Genomic DNA, 16,850 nt, shown 5'->3' with positions numbered 1-16,850 from the left:
TCTCTTAAAACAAACTTAGGTTTTGCATTTAAATATATTCCTTTTTCTGTTTAAAGATAGAAACCTGATACCATTTTCTTCATAAGCAGAAAATTGATTCATGAGCCTGAAGTCGCTGGTGGGCAAGTTGTTGGAGGGAATCCTGAGGGACAGGAATGTACATGTATTTGGAAAGGCAAGGACTGATTAGAGATAATCAACATGGCTTTGTGTGTGGGAAATCATGTCTCTCAAACTTGATTGAGTTCTTTGAAGAAGTAACAAAGAGGATTGATGAGGGCAGAGCAGTAGATGTGATCTATATGGACTTCAGTAAGGCATGCGACAAGGTTCCCCGTGGGAGACTGATTAGCAAGGTTAGATCTCATGGAATACAGGGAGAACTAGCCATTTGGATGCAGGTAGAAGACAGAGGGTGGTGGTGGAGGTTTGTTTTTCAGACTGGAGGCCTGTGACCAGTGGAGTGCCACCAAAGATCGGTGTGTGTCCACTACTTTTCATCATTTATATAAATGATTTGGATGTGAGCATAGCAGGTACAATTAGTAAGTTTGTAGATGACAACAAAATTGGAGGTGTAGTGGACAGCGAAGACGGTTACCTCAAATTAAAACGGGATCTTGATCAATGGGCTAATGGGCTGAGAAGTGGCAGATAGAGTTTAATTTAGATAAATGTGAGGTGCTACATTTTGTGAAAGCAAATCTTAGCGTAAATTATACACTTAATGGTAAGGTCCTCGGGAGTGTTGCTGAACAAAAAGACCTTGAAGTGCAGGTTTATAGCTCCTTGAAAGTGGAGTCGCAGGTAGATAGGATAGTGAAGAAGGCGTTTGGTATGCTTCCACTTAGTCATGGTATAGTTGGACCAACAATGCCATTAGAGAGGAATGCCCGGAGTTTTGACATAGTAGCAATAAAGGTCATGATTTGGGGATGCTGGTGTTAGACGGGGGTGTACAAAGTTAAAAATCACACAACACCAGGTTATAGCACCAGCTAGTGTGCTTCCAGTTAAACCTGTTGGACTATAACCTGGTGTTGTGTGATTTTTAACTTAGCAATAAAGGAGCAGTGATGCAATTCCAGGTCAGGATCGCATGGGCTTGGATGTGCACTTGCAGATAGTGGTGCTCCCATGCATCTGCTGTCCTTATTCTGTTAGGTCGTAGAGATCATGGGTTGCCATGAGCTGTCAAAAGAACTTTGTCAAGATGTTTCTTATCCATGCCAACACTGCTGGAACTAAGTGCTGGTGGAGTGGGAAGTAAATGTTCAAGGTGATGGATGACTTTCCTGTCTAGAATATGCTTTGTCCTGGATTGTGTTGATATTTGTGTTGTTCAGTTACACCTGGAATACAGATATTGGACAGAGTTTCATCACCTTCCTGACTTGCATCTCATCAACGGTGAACTGACTCTGGAAATATGGAGATGAGTTACTTGGCATATAATTCCAAACCTCTGAAGTGTTTTTGTAGCCACTGTGCTTAACTGGTGATTGGTCCAGTGAGGATGTGGTGGCAGTTCAGAGGATGTTCACCAGATTGATTCCAGGGATGAAGGGCTGAAAATGTGTTGCTGGAAAAGCGCAGCAGGTCAGGCAGCATCCAAGGAACAGGAGAATCGACGTTTCGGGCATAAGCCCTTCTTCAGGAATTATGCCCGAAACGTCGATTCTCCTGTTCCTTGGATGCTGCCTGACCTGCTGCGCTTTTCCAGCAACACATTTTCAGCTCTGATCTCCAGCATCTGCAGCCCTCACTTTCTCCTCCAGGGATGAAGGGGCTATCATGTTCACAGCGATTGAATACCTTGAGCTTATATTTGCTGGAGTTCAGAAGGATGTGGGGATATCTGATTGAAGTATATAAAATGCTAAAGGGGATTGATAAGGTGGACATTGAACAGATTTTCACCCTAATGGCACAGTCATAGAATTGAGAGGATACTGTGTTTGAGAGGAGTTCAGCTCAAAACTGAGATAAGAAAAAACTATTTCTCTCAGGGTTGTGAATCTGTGGAATTCATTTCCCCAGAGTGCAGTAGAAGCAGAGTCAATCAACAGATTCAAGAAAGGAATAGACACATTTCTGATGAAAAGCAGAATACAGGGGAGCAGGCAGGAAAGTGGAATTGAGTCCACGATAAGATCAGTCATGATCATGTTAAATGGTGGAGCAGGCTCGTAGGTCTGCATTGTCTGCTCCCATTCCTAATTCCTATGTTCCTACAATTTAATCTAAAGTAACCCATTCATCACCAGGATCACAAAATGTTGAAGAGTGATCTAGTGATGGGATTGTCATTGAAAGTCCAAGGAAGATGGCTAGATTTTCTCTTCATGGAAGCATTCATTACCTGGTGCTTGTGTAGCACATATGCGACTTATGTGGCAGCCCTAGTTTAAATAATCCCTAGATTTTGCTGCATGCAAATATAGTCTGCTTCAATAACTGAGGATTTCCAAATAATAATAAGCACTGCAATCATGAATGAATATCCTTACTTTTAACCTTCTGTTGAAACAAAGACCATTAATGAAACAGCTGAAGCTGGTTGTGACGACAGTGAAAAAATTGAGATATAGCTCTATGTTCTAAGTCAGGATGGTGTGAGACTTGGAAAGGCATTTATAGGTGGTGGTGTTTCCATACATCTGCTGACCTTGTCCTTCTAGATGGCAGAAATTAGCTGTTTGGAAGATGCTGTCAAAGAACCGTGGGTGTTTGTACTATTTAGAACTGGCATTGTGTGTAGGTGGTGAAGAAAGTGAATTATTGGAGTTGGTGGATTGAGTGCCAGTCAAACAGTCCACTCGTTCTGAGTGGAGTTGAACTTTGAGGGTTGTTGGAGTTGCACAATCTAAGTGGAGACAATTGCACAACATTTCTGGCTTGTGCCTTGGAAATGTTGGACAGGCACAGGGAAGACAGGAGGTGAGTAACTGCAGAATTCTGAGTCTGACTTGGTTTTGTAGCCACAGTGCATGAGCCAGTTTATTTCCATTTCTGGTTAAAGGAAAAGCTTTGGATGTTGACAGGGAAGAATTCAGCAATGGTAATGCCATTGAACATCAAGGAGTGATTGCTCAATTCTGTCTTATTGGACATGGTCATTGCCCTCTACTTATGTGGCAGGACTGTTATTTGCCACTTGCAAGTCCAGGCCTGGATGTTTTTATGTCTTCCTACAAATTAAAATTTATAACATTTTGACTGTAATTGCAAGACCCAAGTCAACTACAATTTTAGACTGAGGTTGTGTGGCACTACTGTGCCAAATGGGAAAGTATTCAAACAGATTTAGCAATCTACATCCATGAGGTACTGTGGAGTAATAGCAGCAGAATTGTACTCAAATAATCTGCAACTTTACAGCCTGGTAATTCTCATACTCTGTCATTACATCAAGACAGAGAATCAGCCATGGTTCAATGATAATGGACATGGTATGCCAAGATCAGCAGTAGGCACATCTAAAAATGAGCTGTCAACCTGAATAAACTACAACACAGGATTACTTATGGTACCAAACAGCATCAAAGCACCATATGATCAAGCTAAGCAAATCCGCAACTAACAAATCAGATTAACACTGGTATCTACCCAACTACGTGGAAAGTTGCCCTTGTTTGTCAAGTACACAAAAAGCAGATCAGTTCCTACCTGGCAGTCCACCCTTCATCAGAAAAATAATGGATGGTGCCCACCTATCAAGCAGTGCTTACTTAGCAATAACCTACTCACTAATGTTTAGTTTGGATCCAACAAAGCGGACGGGTGGTCGATGTTGGATGGGGTTGGGGTCGAACTGGGTTTGGGGGATGGTTGGGGGCCAACAGGGTTTGGGGGCAGGCAGGGGGGCGGTGTAGGGGCTTGCATGTGATGTGCTGTTGTCTAGTCTCCTGAACAGGCAGCAGACTTCACAGAAATCTCCAAACCCCAGAGGAAATCAATTAACCGAGTAATCAATTATCCGAATGAAATAGTATCTGCCCATCTCGTTCAGATAATCGAGGTTCCTGTGTACTTAGTTGTAGTCTGGATGTGATCCTTGTAGGCAATTAGAATACGTTCATCTGTGCACAGAAGATCTCTAAACTGTATCTGTAAGAGTTTGGTAGAGAGAGACAGTCTGGAAAGATCACAGAGCTTCGCTGAGCAGAACCTAGGTCTCTGACATTTTGCAAATAAGAATGAAGAGCTGGGGAGCCATAATGCATCCTTGCTTTATGGCACTAGTTATCACATGAACACCTTGTTCAAACATGCCAACACCTTAGCTTTGAGAACATGCCATTGACTAGGTGGATTGTCCCTGTTTAAGCTTTAAATTTCCGACCAGCATATATCGATCTTGATATTGCTGTCTGCACTTGTAGTTGTCTTGATCCAACCATTGCATGGCATACACACTTTTATTGTTGTAAAATATTTGTGAATTAATATGAGCAGGCCCATGGGAGCAGTTGGGTAATATTCATGATCACTGGGGAAGTACACAGTTGTCCCCAGGAGAAAGGTGAGGACTGCAGATGCTGGAGAGTTAAGAGTCGAAAAGCGTGGTGCACCTTTTCCTCCATTACATTGATGTTAGTATTGACGCCACCTCATGTTCCCTTGAGGAGGTCAACTTCACCAACATTTTTCACCCTGACCTCAAGTTCACATGGACCATCTCTGACACCTCCCTCCCTTTCTTGGACCTCTCCAAATCAACATGGATATCTATTTCAAACTCATCCACTCCCACAGCTACTTTGACTACACCTCCTCTCACCCAACCCCCTGTAATAATGCGATCCCTTACTCCCAATTTCTCTACCTCCTCTATCTGCTCCCAAGAGGAGCAATTCCACCCAAGGATATCTTATTTCAAGAACCGCAATTATTCCTCCCACATGATCAGCAATGCTCTCCATTGCATCTCATCCACATTCTGCATCTCTGCCCTCAAACCCTATCCTGTCAACCACAACAAGGATGGAACCTTCTGGACCCCTCATTCCACCCCACGAACCTCCAGATAGAGCACATCATCCTCTGTCATTTTTGTCACCTACAGTCAGATCCCACCACCAAAAATAGATTTCCTTCTCCACCCCTATCTGCATTCCACAGAGACCATTCCCTCTGTGACTCCCTTGTTCGGTCTGCGCTCCCCACCAACCCATCTCCAACAAACACCTTCCTCTGCTGCCATAAAAGGTGCAAAGCCTGCGCCCACACCTCCCCACTCCCCTCAGTCCAAGGCCCTAAAGGATCATTTCACATCTGGCAGAGATTTTCCTGCACATCCTCCCCCTCATTTATTGCATTCGTTGCTCTCAATGTGGTCTCCTCCACATCAGGGAGACCAAGCGCCAACCTGCAGAGTGGTTCAGGGAACGTCTCTGGTCTGCACGCACCAAACAACCCTACCACCCTGTGGCCAACTACTTCAACTCTTCGTCTCACTCCTCCAAGGACAAGCAAATCCTGGCTTCCTCCACCACCAAATCAAAACCAAATCACTGGAGGAAAGCCACAGACACTGACCAGATACTCAATTACAGGAACAACCCACTCCACCCTCCTCTCCAACCTTTCGCCTACACCCCCACTTCCATCCACTCTCAGCTACCTTCTCCCCAGCCCCACCCTCTCCCATTTATCTCTCCACCCCCGAGGCTATCAACCTCATTCCTGATGAAGGGCTCCTGCTCGAAACATCGATTCTCCTGCTCCTTGGATGCTGCATAACCTGCTGTGCTTTTCCAGCACCACACACTCTCAACTCTGATCTCCAGCATCTGCAGTCCTCACTTTCTCCTACAGGAGCAATCATCCAATCATCCTCAAACGGAGCTGCATGAGAGCATTATTTAAATGAGCCACAACACACTGCAGTACCCAGGAATTAAGACAAGCCGAGGAAAAATACCTTTGCAATGTATTCCGGAACAATGGGTACCTGATACCGTAGTCCACCAATTCCTGCAGAACAGACCTAAACAAGAAGACACAACATACTCAGAGACTCTAGCCACGCAACTAGAGATCAAATACATCTCGGAGATGACGATCAGACTACTCCAACCCCTAGCAATCATGGTAGCCCACAAACCTACCACCACACTGGAACAGCTTCTGATGAATTTAAAGGACCCTGTACCAATAACCAGTAGAACAAACATCGTATACAAAATACTCTGCAAGAACTGCAACAAACATTATATTGGAAAGACAGGCAGAACCAACTAGCAACCAAAAGACATGACCAACTATCACTAGTATCCATACACACAGACAAAGAGGTACACCAGTTCAACTGGGACAATATATTCATCCTGGAACAAGCTAAACAAATACACGCACGGGAATTCCAATCTCTCAGAAAAAGAACTGGAAGTATTATAACCCACAACAACAGGCCAAGACACATAAACAGCAAGCAGTACAGAACCCCAGCACTTCATCGGAGACTACTGATGATGTTACCGAGCATGGTAACAAACATGTGAGAACAAATCTACCAGGTCAACGAGCAAACTTCCAACCTAGAATTAGTCCCCTTTGCCTACATTCGGTCTACATCTCTCTAAACCTTTCCCAACCATGTACTTGTCCAAATGTGTTTTAAATGTTGTAATTGTACCTACCTCTACCATTTCCTCTGGCAGCTCATTCCATATATGCATCACCCTCTATGGGAAAAAGTTGCCCTTCTGATCCCTTTTTAATCTTGTCCCTCTCACCTTAAAACTATGCCCTCTAGTTTTTGACTCCCCTACTCTGGGGAAAAGGCCTTGGCTGTTCACTTTTATTTATGTACCTCATGATTTTATAAACCTCTATAAGGTGACCCCTCAGCGTCCTACGCTCTGGGGGAAAAGATTCTAGTCTGTCCAACTTCTCTTTGTAACTCAAACCCTCCAGTCTTGACAACATTCTTGTAAATCCTTTTTGCACCCTTTCCTTCCTGTGATATTCCTTCCTGTACTAGGGAAACCAGAATTGTTCACAGTATGCCAGATGTGGCCTTTCCAATGTCATAAAGTCATAGAGATAGCAGCATGGAAACAGACCCTTCAACCCACTGTGTCCATACCAATCAGATATCCTAAACTAATCTAGTCCTTTTTGCCAGCATGCCAGCTCATATTCATCGAAAGCCTTCCACTCCATATACCCAGCCAGATGCCTTTTAAATGTTGTAATTGTACCAGCTTCCACCACTTCCTCTGGCAGCTCATTCAATGCATGCACCATCTGTGTCAAAAAGTTGAATTTTCCTGATTTTCTTAGAATGAACTCTGATGTCTAAAGATACTTGAAACCAAACAGCAAAGGCAGCAGCTGTGTTAGTCTCATATAGTTTAACATGACAGCAAAGTCCTGTACTCAATGCTTTGACCAATGAAGGCAAATGTGCAAAACACTACCTTCATCATCCTGCCTACCTGCGACACCACTTTCAAGGAACTATGTATCCATACTTGTAGGTTTCTCTGTTCAATAATATTCCCTGGGCCCTACCATTAACCGTGTATGTCTTCTGTGGTTCATCTTACCAAAATGCAATACCTCACATTTATCTGCATCAGACTCCATCTGCCATTCCTCAGCATTGCACTCAGAAATAACCTTCACTCTCCAATATACCACCAATTTTGGAGTCATCCACAAACTTACAAGCCATGACTCCTATGTTCTCATCTAAATCGTCTATATAAATGACAAATAACAGTGGTCCTAGCATCAATGCTTGCAGCACACTGGTCACAGGCCTCCAGACTGAAAAACAACCTTCTACCACAACCTTCTGTCTCCTACCATCAAGTCAATTTTGTATACAATTGGCTATCTCCCTGGATCCCGTGTGATGTCATCTTACTATTATGGCTGGCTGCCCTGGAAAGATTGCCAACACCAACGAAGACCCATTGCACCCAGGTGATGATCTACAACCTCTTCTATCAGACAGAAGATACAGAAGCTTGAACACACGCACCAGCAAGTTCAAGAACAGCTTCTTTCTGGCCATTGTTAGACTGATCATTGGATTCTTTAGCCTCAAATTATGCTGATCTTGCTGATGAGGATCCTGCCTAGTGAATGCCCTGTCAAAGTTTTACCTGCACATCCACCAATATCATTTATTATGTCCGTTGCTCCCGATGCAGTCTCCTCTACATTGGGGAGACTGGACGCCTACTAGCGGAGTGCTTTAGGGAACATCTCTGGGACACCCACACCAATCAACCACACTGCCCTGTGGCCCAACATTTCAACTCCCCCTCCCACTCTGCCGAGGACATGGAGGTCCTGGGCCTCCTTCACCGCCACCCCCTCACCACCAGACGCCTGGAGGAAGAACACCTCATCTTCCACCTCAGAACACTTCAGCCCCAGGGCATCAATGTGGACTTCAACAGTTTCCTCATTTCCCCTTCCCCCACCTCACCCCAGTTCCAAACTTCCAGCTCAGCACTGTCCCCATGACTTCTCCTACCTGCCTATCTTCTTTTCCACCTATCCACTCACTCCTCCCCCCCGACCTATCACCTTCATCCCCTCCCCCACTCACCTATTGTACTCTATGCTACTTTCTCCCCACTCCCCTCACTTATCTCTCCACCCTTCAGGCACTCTGCCTGTATTCCTGATGAAGGGCTTTTGCCGAAAACGTCGATTTTACTGCTCCTCAGATGCTGCCTGAACTGCTATGCTTTTCCAGCACCACTCTAATCTGTTCAATGTAACCTGTATGCCTCTGTCTAAGTCTTTTTGATCGATACATCCTTACTTAGTAGGCCACAGCTGGAATATTGTGTGCAATTCTGGTCTCTTTTCTATCGGAAAGGTGTTGTGAAACTTGAAAGGGTTCAGAAAAGATTTACAAGGATATTGCAAGGGTTGGAGGATTTGAGCTATAGGGAGAGCTTGAATAGGCTGGGGCTGTTTTCCCTGGAGTGTCAGAGCGGCATGGATAGGATAAATAGACAAAGTCTTTTCCCTGGGTTGGGGGAGTCTAGACTAGTGGGCATAGGTTTAGGGTGAGAGGGGGATGATATAAAAGAGACCTAAGGGTCAACTTTTTCTCACAGAGGGTGGTACGTGTATGGAATGAGCTGTCAGATGAAGTGGTGGAGGCTATTACGATTCCAACATTTAAGAGGCATTTGGACAGGTATATGAATAGGAAGGATTTGGAGGGATATGGGCTGGGTGCTGGAAGGTCCCCAGGACCTGATCAGATGTACCCTAGAACTCTGTGGGAAGCTAGAGAAGTGATTGCTGGGCCTCTTGCTGAGATATTTGTTTCATCGATAGTCATAGGTTAGGTGCCGGAAGACTGGAGCTTGGCTAACGTGGTGCCACTGTTTAAGAAGGGTGGTAAGGACAAGTGGTGGGCAAGTTGTTGGAGGTAATCCTGAGGGACAGGATGTACATGTATTTGGAAAGGCAAGGACTGATTCGGGATAGTCAACATGGCTTTGTGTGTGGGAAATCATGTCTCACAAACTTGATTGAGTTTTTTGAAGAAGTAACAAAGAGGATTGATGAGGGCAGAGCGTAGATGTGATCTATATAGACTTCAGTAAGGCATTCGACAAGGTTCCCCGTGGGAGACTGATTAGCAAGGTTAGATTTCACAGAATACAGGGAGAACTAGGCATTTGGATACAGAACTGGCTCAAAGGTAGAAGACAGAGGGTGGTGGTGGAGGGTTGTTTTTCAGGCTGGAGGCCTGTGACCAGTGGAATGCCACAAGGATCGGTGCTGGATCCACTACCTTTTGTAATTTACATAAATGATTTGGATGTGAGCATCAGAGGTACAGTTAGTAAGTTTGCAGATGACACCAAAATTGGAGGTGTAGTGGACAGCGAAGAGGGTTACCTCAGATTACAACAGGATCTTGACCAGATGGGCCAATGGGCTGAGAAGCGGCAGATGGAGTTTAATTGAGATAAATGTGAGCTGCTGAATTTTGGGAAAACAAATCTTAGCAGGACTTATACACTTAATGCTAAGGTCCGAGGGAGTTTTGCTGAACAAAGAGACCTTGGAGTGCAGGTTCATAGCTCCTTGAAAGTGGAGTCGCAGGTAGATAGGATAGTGAAGAAGGTGCTTGGTATGCTTTTGTTTATTGGTCAGACTACTGAGTACAGGAATTGGGAGGTCATGTTGCAGCTGTACAGTTAGGCCACTGTTGGAATATTGCGTGCAATTCTGGTCTCCTTCCTATCGGAAAGATGTTTTCACACAGAGGGTGGTACGTGTATGGAATGAGCTGCCAGAGGAAGTGGTGGAGGCTGGTACAATTGCAACATTTAAGAAGCATTTGGATGGATATATGAATAGGAAGGATTTGGAGGAATATGGGCCGGATGTTGGCAGGTGGGACTAGATTGGGTTGGGATATCTGATTGGCATGGACAGGTTGGACCGAAAGGTCTGTTTCCATGCTGTGCATCTCTATATGACTCTAGGTGGGACTAGATTGGGTTGGGATATCTGGTCGGCATGGACAAGTTGGACCGAAGGGTCTGTTTCTGTGCTGTACATCTCTTTGACTCTATGATTTACCAGAATCTGCCTGTACTGCTCGTAAACAAAACTTTTCACTGTACTTCAGTACACATGGCAACAAATCAATCAAATCAGTCTACCTTGTGGAACTTTGTCTACGTGGAGTTTAGAAAGGGCTGATGATGATGTTCTATCGTACTGCCCTCATCTACCTTCTTGGTCACCTCTTCAAAATTCAATCAAGTTTGTGAGACATGATTTCCCATGCACAAAGCCATGCTGACTATCCTTAATCAAATACTATTCCAAATGTACGTAGATCCTGTCTGTCAGAATCCTCTCCAACAACTTACCCACCACTGAAGGGTCCTGCCCGAAATGTCGACTCCTCTGCTCCTCTGCTGTTTGACCCGTTGTGCTTTTTCCAGCTCCACATTTTATTGATTCTTACTTTCCAGCATCTGCAGTCCTCACTATCTCCCAAGTTGCTACCCACCACTGATATGAGGTTCACCAGTCTGCAGTTCCAAGACATTTCCTTGCAGCCTTTCTTAAATAATGATACAACATTAGCCACCCTCCAACGTTCCACCACCTCACCTGGGGCTGTTGATGCAAATATTTCCACTAGGAACTGGCCCTCAGTTTCTTCCCTCGTTTCCCACAATGTCCTAGGATACATTTGATCAGGTCCTGGAGATTTATCTAACTTTGTGTTTCAAGATGTCCAGCACATTCTCTTCGAAACATTACTATTTACTTCCCCAAGTAATATCTTTCTCCATGGTAAATACTGATGAGGAATACTAGCTGGGGATCTCACCCATTTGTGCTTCCATACATAGATGACCATGTTGATCTTTAAGGGGCCCTATTCTCTCCCTAGTTACTCTTTTGCCCTTCATATGTTTGTAGAACCTCTTTGGATTCTGTTTTACCCTATGGGCCAAATTTATCTTGTGTCCCTTTTTTGGCCCTTCTGATTTCCCTCTTATGTGTACTCCTATATCCCCTATACTCCTCAACAGATCCATTTGATCCCAGCTGCATGGACCTGATTAGTGCCTCAAAATCTCTAGTCATCCAGTGCTTCCTGCTCCTGCCAGCCTTGCCCTTCACTCAAACTGGAACATCCTGGTCCTGAACTCTCATTATCTCTCTTGAAAGCCTTCCACTTGCCAGACGGTCCTTTACATGTAAACAGACTCCCTCAATCAACTTTTGAAAGTTTCTAGGCAAAAATGAGGACTGCAGATGCTGGAAACCAGAGTTTAGATCAGAGTGGTGCTGGAAAAGCACAGCAGGTCAGGCAGCATCCGAGGAGCAGGAAAATTGATGTTTCGGGCAAAAGCTCTTCATCAGGAATAGAGGCAGGAAACCTCCAGCGTGGAGAGATAAATGGGGGGAGGGGTGGGGCTGGAGAGAAGGTAGCAAAGAGTACAATAGGTGAATGGGAGTGGGGATGGAGGTGATAGGTCAGAGGGTGGAGCGGATAGGTAGGAAGGGAGATTGGTTGGTAGGACAGGTCATGAGGACAGTGCTGAGCTGGAAGGTTGGAACTGGGGTAAGGTGAGGGAAGGGGAAATTAGGAAACTGGTGAAGGCCACATTGATGCCCTGGGGTTGAAGTGTTCTGAGGTGGAAGATGAGGCATTCTTCCTCCAGGCATCGAGTGGTGAGGGAGCAGCGGTGGAGGAGACCCAGGACCTGCATGTCCTCAGCAGATTGGGAGGGTGAGTTGAAATGTTGGGCCACGGGGCAGTGGGGTTGATTGGTGTGGGTGTCCTGGAGATGTTCCCTGAAGTGCTCTGTGAGGAGGTATCCAGTCTCCCCAATGTAGAGGAGACTGCATCAGGAGGAACAGATACAATAAATGACAAACCTGTGCCCACATCTCCTCCCTCACCATGATCCAAGGCCCCAAAGGAGCCTTCCACATCCATCAAAGTTTCACCTGCACATCCACCAATGTCATTTATTGTATTCGTTGTTCCCAATGCGGTCTCCTCTACATTGGGGAGACTGGACGCCTCCTCGCAGAGCGCTTTAGGGAACATCTCCAGGACACCCACACCAATCAATCCCACCACCCCAGTGGCCCATTTCAATTCCCCCTCCCACTCTGCCGAGGACATGCAGGTCCTGGGCCTCCTCCACCGCTGCTCCCTCACCACCCAACGCCTGGAAAAAGAACGCCTCATCTTCCGCCTCGGAACACTTCAACCCCAGGGCATCAATGTGGACTTCATCAGTTTCCTAATTTCCCCTCCCCCCAACCTTACCCCAGTTCCAACCTTCCAGCTCAGCACTGTCCCCATGACCTGTCCTATCTGTCAATCTCCCTTCACTCCACCCTCTCCTCTGATCTATCACCTCCATCCCCACCCCATTCAGCTATTGTTCTCTTTGCTACCTTCTCCCCAGCCCCACCCCATTTAACTCTCCACCCTGGAGGCTTCCTGCCTCTATTCCTGATGATGGGCTTTTGCCCGAAACATCGATTTTCCTGTTCTTTTAAAAGTTCCTGTCTAATGCCCCATCAAAATAGAACTTTGGGACCAGACTTATCCTTTTCTATAACTATTTTAAAACTAATAGAATTCTGGTCATTGGTCCTGAAGTGCTCCCCCACTAATACCTCAGTCATTTGCCTGCCTTATTTCCCAAGAGGAGGTCACGTTTAGCCCTTTCTCTAGTGGGGACATATACATATTAATTGAAAAATTTTGAAAAAGGTGGATACGATGGACTCCGTAGCTGGAAAGATGATGCAGGAGGAAAGCCTTTAGATTGCTGGGATTGACTCTGAGGAAGATGGCACCTGTACAAACTGGAGCTGAGTTCCTTGTGGTTGTTTTGCTCATGCTTGGGAGGATTTTAAACTAATTTGGCAAGGGTGTGGGACCCAAGAGAAAATTGAGGAGAATACTATGGTTTACAAAATACTTAGAACATAGAACATAGAAGAATACAGCACAGTACAGGCCCTTTGGCCCTCGATGTTGCGCTGATCCAAGCCCACCTAACCTACACTAGCCCACTATCCACCATATGCCTATCCAATGCCCATTTAAATGCCCATAAAGAGGGAGAGTCCACCACTGCTACTGGCAGGGCATTCCATGAACTCACGACTCGCTGAGTAAAGAATCTACCCCTAACATCTGTCCTATACCTACCACTCCTTAATTTAAAGCTATGCCCCCTCGTAATAGCTGACTCCATACGTGGAAAAAGGTTCTCATGGTCAACCCTATCTAAACCCCTAATCATCTTGTACACCTCTATCAAGTCACCCCTAAACCTTCTTTTCTCCAATGAAAACAACCCCAAGTGCCTCAGCCTTTCCTCATACGATCTTCCTACCATACCAGGCAACATCCTGGTAAACCTCCCCTGCACCCGTTCAAGTGCCTCCACATCCTTCCTATAGTATGGCGACCAAAACTGCACACAATACTCCAGATGCGGCCCCACCAGAGTCTCACCCCACAACTGCAACATGATCTCAGGACTCCAGAACTCAATTCCTCTACCAATAAAAGCCAGTACGCCATATGCCTTCTTCACCGCACTATTTACCTGGGTGGCAACTTTCAGAGATCTGTGTACATGGACACCAAGATCCCTCTGCTCATCCACACTACCAAGTATCCAACCATTAGCCCAATATCCCATCTTTTTGTTACTCTTACCAAAGTGAATCACCTCATACTTACCTACATTGAACTCCATTTGCCACCTTTCTGCCCAGCTCTGCAGCTTATCTATATCCCGCTGTAACCTGCCACATCCTTCCTCACTGTCAACTCCACCGACTTTCGTATCATCCGCAAACTTGCTCACCCAACATTCTAGCCCCTCCTCCAGGTCATTTATAAAAATGACAAACAGCAATGGTCCCAAAACAGATCCTTGCGGAACACCGCTAGTAACTGCACTCCAAGATGAACCTTTAACATCAACTACTACCCTCTGTCTTCTTCCAGCCAGCCAATTCCTAATCCAAACCTCCAACTCACCCTCAATGCCATTCCTCCGTATTTTTGCAGTAGCCTACCATGGGGAACCTTATCAAACGCCTTACTAAAATCCATATACACCACATCTACCACTTTACCCTCGTCTACCTCCTTAGTCACCTTCTCAAAGAATTCAATAAGGTTTGTGAGGCACGACCTGCCCTTCACAAAACCATGCTGACTATCCTTGATCACATTATTCCTATCCAGATGTTCATAAATCCTATCTCTTACAATTCTCTCTAAGACTTTGCCCACAACAGAAGTGAGACTCACCGGCCTATAGTTACTAGGGTTATCCCTACTCTCCTTCTTGAACAAGGGAACCACATTTGCTATCCTCCAGTCTACTGGCACTATTCCTGTAGACAACAAGGACATAAAAATCAAGGCCAATGGCTCTGCAATCTCCTCCCTTGCTTCCCAGAGAATCCTAGAATAAATGCCATCAGGCCCAGGGGACTTATCTATTTTCACCCTTTCCAGAATTTCCAACACCTCTTCCCTACATACCTCAAAGCCGTCCATTCTAATTAATTGTGACTCTCAATATTCACATCGGCAACAATGTCTTTTTCCTGAGTGAATATTGACGAAATATATTCATTCAGTGTCTCCCCAATCTCTTCAGCCTCCACACGCAACTTCCCACTATTATCCTTGACTGGACCTATTCCTACCCTAGTCATTCTTTTATTCCTGACATACCTATAGAAAGCCTTAGGGTTTTCCCTAATCCTACCAACTAAGGACTTTTCATGTCCCCTCCTTGCTGCTCTTAGCTCTCTCTTCAGATCCTTCCTGGCTACCTTATAACTCTCAATCGCCCCAATTGAACCTTCACGCCTCATCTTTACATAGGCTGCCCTCTTCCATTTAACAAGGGATTCTAATTCCTTATTAAACCACGGCTCCCTCACACGACCCTTTCCTCCCTGCCTGACAGGTACATACTTATCAAGGACACTCAATAGTTGCTCCTTGAACAATCTCCACATATCAATTGTGCCCATGCCTTGAAGCCTACTTTTCCAAGCCATGCATCCTAGGTCGTGCCTCACCGCATCATAATTTCCCTGTCCCCAGCTATAACTCTTGCCCTGCAGTGCACACTTATCCCTCTCCATCACTAGAGTAAAAGTTACTGAATTGTGATCACTGTCCCCAAAGTGCTCACCTACCTCCAATTCTAACACCTGGCCTGGCTCGTTACCCAGAACCAGGAATGATGAAAGGCTTCTGCCCGAAATGTTGATTCTCCTGCTGCTCATGTGTGGCCTGACTAGCTGTACTTTTCCAGCACCACACTTTGACTCTGATTTCCAGGATCTGCAGTCCTCACTTTCTCATACTTGAGGATTCAGTGGGCATTAGCATAGAAAATAGCAAGTTTTGAAGTGAAGCCAGAGTGAGGAGAAAGAAATAAAGTTTAAAACAAAGTTAGTGTACATGTTTGCAAATTATGGAGTATAGTTTTGAAAAATGTTGAGGAGTTACAGATGCAGATCGGTGAGAGGAAATACGATCTTGTGGTGCTAACAGAGAACTGGCTCAAGGAATGGCAGGACTGTGTTAAATATTCCTGCATATAACTTGTTCAGGCAACAAAGTAAAGGAAGGATAAAGAGTAGCAGTATTGGTTCAGGAGGGCATTAAAGCTGGAGAAAGAGGATGTCTCGGAAACTTCAAAGATAGATAATTTTGATTACAACTAAGGAATAAAAGAAAACACAATTACAATGCATAGAGTAACCTGTCGACCACTAACTAGTGGAAAGGAGGTAGAGGAGCAAATCTACAGGGAAATTACAGAAATTTCAACATTATGGAGTTGTTATTCATGAGGGACTTCAATTAACCAAATATCTGCTGGCAATCTGTTAATGTCAGGGGCAGTTGTTTCTTCAATGTGCTTAGGAGACATTCTGACAGGAGTCCATGTCCAGTGCAAGAGGAAAGGGTGGTTTGTTGGTCCTGGTTCTTGGAAATTGGATGGATCAAGTGTCAGTGGGGAATCATCGAGGGTGAACATTTTATCGTTGGAAAAAAAGACATGCAACAACCGAAAGTTCAGGTTTGGAATGTACTGCCAGGCAATGTTTAATTAAGCCATTCAAGAAGGTACTGAATGATTATTTGGATAGAAATACTTTGTGAAGGATATGTGCGAAAATCAGGTATTTGGCACTAAACCATGATGTTTGTGTGAACAGCCGGTGCAGGCACAACGGGCCCAATTATTCGCGCTGTTACAATTCCGTCATTCACATTGCTTTACCATGCTCTCGACACAAGGGGCCGCCACTAC

The sequence above is a fragment of the Chiloscyllium plagiosum genome, unplaced genomic scaffold (genome assembly GCF_037043375.1).
Source record: "Chiloscyllium plagiosum isolate Xiang-an unplaced genomic scaffold, Cpla_swu_hap1 HiC_scaffold_5, whole genome shotgun sequence".
Classification (NCBI taxonomy): Eukaryota; Metazoa; Chordata; class Chondrichthyes; order Orectolobiformes; family Hemiscylliidae; genus Chiloscyllium; species Chiloscyllium plagiosum.
The sequence above is the reverse complement of the archived record's forward strand: the minus strand, read 5'-3'. Positions refer to the sequence as shown.